Source organism: Bubalus bubalis, chromosome 6 (assembly GCF_019923935.1).
Source record: "Bubalus bubalis isolate 160015118507 breed Murrah chromosome 6, NDDB_SH_1, whole genome shotgun sequence".
NCBI lineage: Eukaryota > Metazoa > Chordata > Mammalia > Artiodactyla > Bovidae > Bubalus > Bubalus bubalis.
This window is the reverse complement of record NC_059162.1, coordinates 102,971,519-102,977,662: the sequence shown is the minus strand read 5'-3', so window position 1 is coordinate 102,977,662 and position 6,144 is coordinate 102,971,519. Positions and strand designations below refer to the sequence as shown.

At 44.9% G+C, this 6,144-nt stretch overlaps 1 pseudogene; it reads right to left on the bottom strand.

Moving 5' to 3' along the window:
• Positions 1-210: 210 nt before the first annotated feature.
• On the bottom strand, positions 211-6,014 carry LOC102392687 (annotated as a pseudogene).
• Between the last annotated feature and the right edge of the window lie 130 nt (positions 6,015-6,144).

Below are 6,144 nucleotides of genomic sequence, written 5' to 3'. Positions count from 1 at the left end.
AAAATTGTAGCCTGTAATGGTAAAAACACTGGCTCCAGTACTACAGAATGAATAGGGAGAAATGGCTTTTTAATGACATCCTGTTACCATTCATGGCTTTTTGAAGAAAAGCATAGAAAACATTTTAAAAAATGTATCCTAGCATTGAGGAAATGACTATACTGTGCCGTACTATCAGATAATTCCAGTAGAAAGAAGCTTATCACTCTGTACCCTCTTATATTACCTTTATTATATAGCACAAAGAAGTAGAATTTTTGTTAAAATGACAAATCAAACATTGTTGCCTTCCTAAGACCATTCTTTAATAAATTCATTTTAAAACTCAAAAAAAAAAAAAAAAAAAAGTGATGAGGATTCCTGCCTGGGCAATATGACACATCATAATTACATCACAGGTTTGTGGAAATAGATTATAGGCCCCCCAAATACTTTGAGTTCCCTCCTTTAAAATTAGATTTTAAACCCTAGGCCACAAGAATCAATGGTACTCTGAGAAACTCTGAGTGAAGCCTGTTGACACAAGTGCATTTGAAAGTTCAAACACCAACAGATTTGTACTCTCTGTTTAGAAAGAAAGGAGGGAGGAGGAAAAATACCTACCTCCCAGTTTTTATAAAGTTTAGGTTAAATTTATACTTATTTTTTTGCTGTTGCTGTTTTTTAATTGCTTTATTAACTTTACATTTTTCCATGCAAATGGTGAAACTCTACTGTTGACAGAAACTTAATCTCTAATTATAAGCTGGTAACACAGAACCCACCTGACACTTAGAAATTACATAAGGTTCACAGCCAATGTATCAGTAAAGGTGTATCAGGAAAATGCAAGGAAAAAGAGGACAATAATGGGAATCACATTATTAATCTCATGGAACATGGCAGGAGTCAAGGCATAAGGCAAAATTCCTCATGGTGGTCAGGGTGATTAGAGAGCTTCCCCATAAGAATACGCAGACAATTCCTCAGCTGCAGCTGCCTTAGTTTTCTCATCTCTGCTATGAATATTTCCATATCATCTCTATCTCCATCATCACTGGGTATGGTCTGTTGGAAATTAGGGGCAAGATGGCAAGCCTGTCCTCCTCTATTATTTCCTGCTGGCTGGTGGCCCTAGCCCCTGCCCAAAGGAGAGTCTTCCTCTCCAATCTGCATGGGCTGTTCCATTCCTTTGTTTTCCTGGGCCTGTCCTCATTGTCTCCTGCTCCTCTGATTCTCATCACAAGTGCGCTGCCACACCACTTAATCCTGCAGACCTGATCCTCTGCCCCTGGCCTGATGCCAGCCCACCGTGCACAGAGCAGTAGGGAGTTGGTACCCAGGTAGGAGTCTGTGCTTATTTTTTATACTTATTTCTATCTTGGAGAGCTAAGATAAAAAATTAATTGAAATTTCTAACACTTGTTACTGGAAATGCCAATGAATTTTCTGTAAGAGTCAGAAGTTTGTTTTCATAATTATCTTTATGGGTTGTTTTCACCTTACAACTATATTTTTGTTATAGAAAACTAAATGTGTTACAATGTAGGTCCTCTCCAAAGTTGTAAAGTAGGTCATAGGAAGATGGATTTGCTCACTAACCCTATGATAACTAACCTGCTGAGCATAACTGCATATTATAATGCATGCAAACAAAATATCAAAACTGGGAAGTTTCTTCTTATATTAAAAAAACCCCAAAACGAAACCCAAAGTCCCCAAGTGACATATGAGGCCCCATAGGGTCTAGTGTCCTGCCACCTCTTCGCCCTTATCTCCCTGTTGCCCTGGTCCAGTTGTCCTGACCTCCCTGCTGGTCCTTTAACACATCAGACATGGTCCTGCCTTTGTACCTTTGGACTTGCTGTTCTATTGGCTTAGAAAAGCCTCTCCCCCAAATTAAGGGTCTGATTTGCTCCCTTACTTCATTCAAGTTTGTTATCACTTCTTACTTCATTCAAATTTATTATCACTTAACACTCCTTCAGGGCGACCTTCAAATGATCTCATCTAAAATTGACCCACCCACCCCATGCTCACATCTATCATCTTCTATTCTTCGGTTTGCCTTTTCTTCCCCATAACACAAATCACCATCTGATACTTTATTATATACCTGTGGATTGTTGATTGCTGGTTTCCCCTACCAGAATGTAAGCTCCATGAAAGCAAATCTTGGTTTTGTTTACTGCTGTATCCCCAGCACTAGAACAATGCCCGGTGCCCAGCAGGTACTCAGTAAATGAATGAAGTGAAACTAATCAAAAGATCTGGGTTCCATGACAGGAAAGAGCTTGCTCTGGGAACTCTGCACCAGGTAGTTTAGGGGCTGCAGATCATAGAGCCAGACATGACCTTGAAATCCCTGGGGATTCACAGAAACCTTGGGGTGAGTACCAGACTTTATGAAAGGAGTGGAAGGGGAAATATGGAGTAACTCTAACGGACATCTGTCTCATACATACATTGTCTTATTTCATCTTAGTATCACAACAGATGAGGAAACTGAAGATCAGAAAGGTGAGGTGACTTACCCAAAGATTTTCAGCTAAGTAGCAGGGCTGGAATCTGAAATCAGCTCTATCTGACTCTAGAAACCATGTTCTTTCCAAGACACCACACAGCTGAGGAGAAAGTTTGGCAGAGTATTTGTTCAGTTAAGTAACTGTTGAATAAATGAAAAAATGCTTCATAGAGAAAGTGATTGTTCATTTGGTCTTTTTTGATATCAAACAGACTTATGGAGAGACCAAAAGCAGACCAAGAGAAAGAAGAAGCTTGGACAGAACATTTTAAGATTAGGCAGTGAGGTGAGGGGCTGTCCAGGTAACACTGAGTATCTCAGCTTAGCTGGGTCTTAAAGTGTTGAAGGAGCATTTGGGAAGATCAGGTCTCCAAAGACCTGAATGTGAAAGATCTTGACAGCTTGGTTAAGGAATTTGAGCTTTACCACAAGACAACAGGGAGCATTAAGCTGTAATGTGGTCAGACACTGCTCTAGGAAGTCACTCTGGGGTGCTGGGGACAGGTGAAAAAGCATCTTTTGTAATTGTCCCTGTGAAGGGTTATTGCCAAAGAAATCAATTCTCTCAATCCATGAGAAGTTGAGGTTAAAACCAGCCCCCACCTACACATTCACACAATAGCCACTAGTTGGCAGCAATGTTCCAAGAAATCAGTGAGCCAACCCCTGCAAGTAGCAGCTTCCTCAGCCAACTCCTTGGGCTGTCCTGGGATATGGTGGAACACAGTTAACTGGAGGATCAGTCTTTGTGGAGGGAACCCCAAAGGTACATAGGGGAAGGAGTATGTGGAGGTCAGAGGACAGACTGATCAATGCCTGAAGGATGGTTGCGGTGGGGCGGGGGTAGGGGGTGGGGGCTGGAGGCAGTGGAGAGAGAGGAGGCTACATCTGAGAGCTAGAAACACTGAAAACGGCCTTGAGTTCCCAGGCTAAGAAAGCTGAATGTTACCCTGAGGGAAATGGGAGCCCAGGAAGGGTTTTAAGTAGAAGAGAAACATGCCGAGATTTGCCTTTTAGAAAGATCACAAAGATTGCTGTGTGGAGAATGAAGGGAAAGAGACAGGAAGTAAAGAGAGCAGTGAGGAGGTGCCGCAGCGATCTCTGTAGAGAAAAGTGGTCTGAACCAGGGCCAGCAATGGCAGTGGACAGAACAGGTCAGCTTTGTAAGAGACTTACATAAAAACCATAGAATGAGAAAGAGGGCATCAAAATGTAGTTTTCACAGAAGAGAATGAATATTCTCTCCCTATTATTAAGAACACATTATGAATTGTTGGATTTTCTCCCTAAAACTGCATTGGGAGAACTCAGATCGTGGAACGTTTAAATTCACTCAGCTATCCTGATCAGTCTGTGGTGGGAACTGGCAACAAAGGAATGATTTAGCAGTTGCCTCCCCAGTCTGGGGGAATAAGTCAACTCCTGTACAGCGTGGAGGGGGCTTTGCTGAAGGAAATACAAGACGCTGTGAGGTCCAGCGGGGGAACCTGATACAGGGATCCAGGGAGAATAGACTTTTGAGCCTGAGACATCAGATAAAGGTTCTCACAAAACTGTAAGCTAAGCACTGGAAAAGAAGGGAGTTTGGGAGGAGCCCCGTTACCTATTTACCCCTTTTCGTCACAAGGCGTCACCTCTTGTGCTATAAGGTATCCCAGGTGAGCTACATTCCTCAGGATGCCAGCGCTAACCCAGCCACGGTCGCCAGCTCTTAGAGCAAACGCACCTCCCTGAATACATAGCACCATAGAGTCCCTAACGTGATCCTGGACCACCGCCCGGAGCAGCCAGGCTGTGATTGGTGGGAGCCTGGGGCCCGACCCTCACCAGCCCAACATTGCTGTTTTGATTGGTGAAGACACTGCGTAGCCCCGCCCTCCCCGCGTAGACAATGGAGGCTAACCACGTGGGTGCGCGAGTGCCCAGCCGGCCTTGAAGCACCAGTGTTAGGGGTCTATGGGGAAGATGAAAGATCGCCCTGGCACCAAATCTTCTACACTCGCGATGGATTGCGGCCTCTAGAGAACAGGCGTCAAGGGACCGGAAACTGTGCCTCCTTAAGAATTGTGGACCCAGGCTGGGGCGGGCCGGGACTCCAGGCGCCTACGTGCACCTCGCAGTTTGGGAAATGGTGGCATCCAGCACGTTGGTGCAAGCCTTGTGAAGGGCGGGAACCCGGGAGTGGATTCACGGACCTTTTCAAACCAAGGTCTGGAGCCCTGGGCTGTGGCGGGGCTAGAGTGTTTCCGGGCTCTGCCCTATTTCGGCGCCATCTGCTTTGCATCCCTAAGTTCTGGCCGCTCGTGCCTCTTCGGCCCTAACCCCACCCCTAGTCCGTTTCCTTCCATCCAGTGGGACAGCCAGTGTCACCATAGGTTTTTAAGAGCCCTGAGTGCACACCTGGCAGCAGGGGTCTCTGACTCTGCACTAACCCTCGTAGGGCCCCTGCGAACTAACTCCTTTCAACAGAAGACTTTTGAGGACATGGGTATGTGATAACGTCCTCCTTCATGGCACCTGGCCCCTGCCCTTCATTGGTTCACCACCCTGCCCCCCTGCTCAGGCAAAGCACACCCCTTCTCTGAACTTCTTTGTGAGATGATGCCTAACTCTTCAGATTCTTTATACCTAATGATAATACAGATAGGCACTGCCAACTAGCATGTACTTTCTTTCCCTTCTTGCCCTCTCTTTACAACCCCTCTTCATGCCAAGCAGATTTTACAGTTTCACCTGTGTGCAGTTATGAAAGCTTCCACAGCTATAGCGCCCCCCCCCCCCCCAAGATTTTGTCAGATGAACCTCTAGGGACAAATATCTTTGGTGCTTCTATTTCATCAACTGGAGACCCAGAAGAATCAAATTGACTTCTTTCTGTGAAATTGAGGCTAGTGGAAGAAATAGGAACTTGTGATAAAGATATAGTGCCACAGGAGAGAAACAGTGCTCTTGAAATTCAGGGATTGGGAGAAGGGCATGAGAAATCTTTCCAGAGTGTGCAGTAGCCTATAAGCTGTATCATACAGGGCATTCTGAATTAAATAGATGGAAAAAGGCAGCTTAACAGCTCACTTGGCCCATGCAGTGAACATGGTTCTTTGAAGGGGATGGGAGTTTGAGGGGAGGACTGAGGTATAGAGTAGGGGGTGTGCAGTATAATTTTTTTTTTTTTGGCCACACCATGTGCCTAGCAGGATCTTAGTTCCCCTGACCGAGGACTGAACCTGGGCCACCACAGTGAAAGCATCAGGGAATTCCTGCAGTATAACTTAAAAGCAGGGGTTTTAGCATATTTGCTGTGAAACTTCAGGCACGTTAACTTCTTTGAGCCTGTCAAACGTAGAGAGATAGTACCTACCTCACTTTCAAGATAATACATATCAAGGCCTGAGCATCAAGGTCAGCACATAGCTGTCATTCTTTTGAACACCAGCTATCATTTGTGAAGAAAAATGGGAATGCCGCAAATGCCACAATTGTTAGGTAATCTCTAGGTAATAGAGATCAAACAGATTTTTAAGCAGTAGAGGGTGTTGACCAATGGTGCTTGGAAATAACTGGATCTTGGAGTCAGAAAGTCCGAAGCTGTTCTAAGAGTGGCTTCTCTCCCATTCCCATCCAAATCTGCCTACCCTCAATCC